Source organism: Nicotiana attenuata, chromosome 9, assembly GCF_001879085.1.
Source record: "Nicotiana attenuata strain UT chromosome 9, NIATTr2, whole genome shotgun sequence".
Lineage (NCBI taxonomy): Eukaryota > Viridiplantae > Streptophyta > Magnoliopsida > Solanales > Solanaceae > Nicotiana > Nicotiana attenuata.
Window position 1 is genome coordinate 8,352,481 of NC_031997.1, and position 4,283 is coordinate 8,356,763.

The window sequence follows — 4,283 nt, forward strand, 5'->3', positions numbered from 1 at the left end:
AGATCAACATGAGTGCACCACTTGGGAACTGGGAAGGGCAATCCACTGCCAGGCCTCCACTGTTCAATGGACAGTATTACTCATGGTGGAAGAATAGGATGAAGGATCACATCATAGGAGAAGACTATGAACTCTGGGACATAGTCACTGATGGTCCTTTGGCAACTACAATGAAAAATGAGGAAGGAGTGGAAGTGCCAAAGACAAGGGCGAATTGCACTACTGAAGATTTGAAAAAGTGGGAGAAAAATGCTAAGGCCAAGAAATGGCTTGTGTGTGGACTGGGTCCAGATGAATACAGCAGGATCCAAAGCTGTACTACTGCAAAAGAGATATGGGACACTTTGCAAGTGGCTCATGAAGGAACACCTCAAGTGAAGAGATCCAGAGGAACATTGCTATATTCTCAATATGAGAATTTCACATGAAAGATGGAGAAACCATTCAAGAGATGTACACTAGGTTTACTACACTGACAAATGAACTTAAGTCTCTTGGAAGAGTTATTCTTGAAGAAGACAAGGTTGAGAAGATCTTGACAAGAGTTCTTCCAGTTGCTTGGGAAAGCAAAATCACTACCATTCAGGAGTCCAAGAATATGGCCACTCTCAGGCTGGATGAACTGATTGGGAATCTTACTGCTTATGAACTGAGAAGGCAAACCAGGAAGATGGATACACCCAAGAAGGAGAGAAGTTTGGCTCTCAAAATTACAGAAGGTTCAGACCTAGAAGATGATGAGATGGCTATGATCACTGGGGATTTCAAAAAGTATCTTATGAGAGGAAAGGGTTTATCAAGAGGTACAAACTTCAACAAGACAAGAGCTCCTGAGAAACAGACAAATGATGGCTGCTATAAGTGTGGTAAGACTGACCACATGATCAAAAATTGCCCTCAATGGGAGATTGAGTGGAAGAAAGAAAGGGCTGAACGAAGAAACAGGAAGAAGAAACAGGTTCAACCCAAGAGAAACAAAGGTTAAACCAAGGCTATGGTTGCTGCTTGGGGTGAAACCTCTGATGAAGACTCAGAAGATGAAGCTGAAGAAGAGCAAGCTCTTATGGCCATTGGAGAATCAGATGATGAGCAGGAGGTAAGTATTCTGCATCTCAAGGACAAAATTAAGTTTCTGTCTAAAGAAAGGTTGGCTGAGCTATTATTAGACTTCATTAGTGAGTCTAAAATAGTTAACAATGAAAAGGAAGTTCTGTCTAGGGAATGTGTTATCCTAAAAGCAAAATGCAAAAGTCTAGAATCTAGGGCTGGTGAGAGTGATAACAAAAATGCTGAGTTGAAGAACCAGGTTCTTGAAGTTGATAATAGTATTCTAGAACTTAGGTCAGAAAATCTAAAACTGAAACTAGGAACAGGAAAGAAGAAAGCTGATCACTCATTTCTCACTCTAGAAGAAAACCTAGGAAAAATGAAAGATGAACTGTATAAGAAAGATGAATTGATTAAGGTTATAAAAGAAGATCTCGGAAAGGTGAAACATGAACTAGACAGAACTTGCAAATGGAACAAAGCTTCTGATGCTCTCTCATGGTTGCAAGAGCATCACAGTAGCAATAAAAGAGGACTTGGATATGGGACTCAAGCTCCAAAATGGGACTCCAAAAACAAGTACCTCACTCTTCCTGAAAATAAGATCTTCACACACTGTGGTAAGACTGGCCATTATAAAAATGAATGTAATGCAAAGGAAAAGGCCAGTCAAAGGAACAAAGCTTTTGTTCAAGAAAAACACAAACTGCCTAGCTGGGCAAGACAGAATCTGATTCATCCTTTTGCCCATAGAAAGGGACCCAAACTAGTTTGGGTTCCTATGACTAACCCCTGATTTCTTTTTGCAGGTTCAAGTGAAAGGGAGTAGCCAAATATGGTACATGGATAGTGGCTGCTCAAAACACATGACTGGGAACAAGGACCAGTTCCTTTCACTTGAGAACCTGAAAGGAGGTAATGTCTCCTTTGGAAATGGAAAGAAAGGTGAGATCATTGGGGTTGGAAAGGTAGGTAAGACAGACTCTCATTCCATTGAGAATGTCTACTTGATAGATGGCTTGAAATATAGCCTAATCAGTGTGTCACAACTGTGTGACAGAGGTAACCTTGTAGCTTTCACCTCTACCAAATGTTTTGTGATTAACCTTACCACTGACAAGATTGTTTTGCAGGGAAGAAGAGTTAACAATATTTACATTGTAGATTTGTCAACTCTTTCAGAAAATGAACTCACTTGTCTAAGTGTGCTAGTCAATGATCCCCTCCTGTGGCACAAAAGACTTGGCCATGCCAGTCTAAATCAGCTAAACAAATTAGTCTCCAAGGACTTGGTGATAGGGTTACCTAATATCAAGTTCAAGGAAGACAAAGTTTGTGAGGCATGTGCAGGGGGGAAGCAGGTAAGGTCATCCTTCAAATCTAAGAAAATGGTAAGTACGTCCAAGACGTTGGAACTGGTTCATATGGATCTTTGTGGTCCAATGAGAACCATGAGCAGAGGTGGAAAGAAATATGTGATGGTGCTTGTTGATGATTATTCTAGATTTACCTGGGTACTATTTCTAACATCCAAAGATGAGGCATTTGAAATGTTTACTGCCTTTGTTAGAAAAACTCAGAAACAATTAGGAAATCAACTTGCATCCATTAGGTCTGATCATGGAACTGAATTTGAAAATGTAAAATTTGCTAAATATTGTGATGAAAATGGTATAGATCACAACTTCTCTGCCCCTAAAGACTCCCTAGGTATGTTTGATCCCAAAAGTGATGAGGGAGTATTCTTGGGATATTCTTCACATAGCAAAGCATATAAAGTATTTAATAAAAGAACTCTGTGTGTAGAAGAAAGTGTGCATGTTGTATTTGATGAAACTAACATTCTTTCTGAGAGACAGAAACATGAAGATGAAGCCATTGGCTTGGTAAGAGAATTGACTGAAGCAGCATCAAAAGAAGGAACAGGTGATGGAACAGGTTCTTCCAGTCTGGGCAACCTGACAGGGGGAACTAGTCAGGGAGAAAATGAAACAAACTCTTTACAAGAACCTGTTCATGAACCTGTTCCTCATCAACAGAACACAGGAGAATCATCTAGTAGAAACTAGTTGTTGGTGAAATCTCACAAGTATCAAAGTTCTCATCCCATTGAGAACATCATTAATGATCCAACATCTGGAGTCAAAACTAGATCACAATTAAAGAATCTGTGTGCATTTGATGCTTTTCTATCTCTTATTGAACCTAAAAATGTTGTTGAGGCTTTGCAGGATGCAGACTGGGTAAATGCTATGCAGGAGGAACTCAACCAATTTGAAAGAAGTCAAGTCTGGCACTAGTTCCTAGACCCAAGGACAGGTCAGTCATTGGCACGAAATGGGTCTTCAGGAACAAACTTGATGAAGATGGAACTGTTACAAGAAACAAGGCAAGGCTGGTGGTTCAGGGCTACAGCCAAGAGGAAGGCATTAACTATGATGAGACCTTTGCTCCAGTTGCAAGACTAGAGGCAATCAGACTCCTCATTGCCTTTGCAGCACATATGGAATTCACTCTCCATCAGATGGATGTCAAAAGTGCCTTCCTAAATGGCTACCTCAAGGAGGAAGTGTTTGTGAAACAACCTCCAGGATTTGAAAGCAAGGAATGTCCTGAGCATGTGTACAAGATGGACAAAGCTCTATATGGGCTCAAACAGGCCCCAAGAGCTTGGTATGAACGACTATCAAAATTCCTACTAGAGCATGGGTACAAAAGAGGTAAAATTGACAGCACTTTGTTCCTAAGGGAAAAAGGTAAAGACCTCCTTGTTGTACAAATATATGTTGATGACATAATATTTGGGGCCACTACTGATAGGTTGAGTAAGGACTTTGCAAAATTAATGGGAAGTGAGTTTTAAATGAGTATGATGGGTGAACTAAATTTCTTCCTAGGCTTGCAGATCAAACAAAGTCAAAATGGGACCATGATCCATCAACAGAAGTATACAAAAGAACTAATCAAAAAGTTTAAAATGGAGGACTCCAAAGAAATAGATACACCTATTGCAACTGCCACTAAATTAGATGTTGATGAACCTGGTTCATCAGTTGATCAAAAGTTGTATAGGGGTATGATTGGTTCACTTTTGTATCTTACTGCCAGCAGACCTGACATTGTTTTCAGTGTAGGACTTTGTGCTCGTTTCCAGGCAAATCCAAAGGAGTCACATTTGACTGCTGTCAAGAGGATACTGAGATATCTGAAAGGCCCCACATATTTGTGTCTTTGGT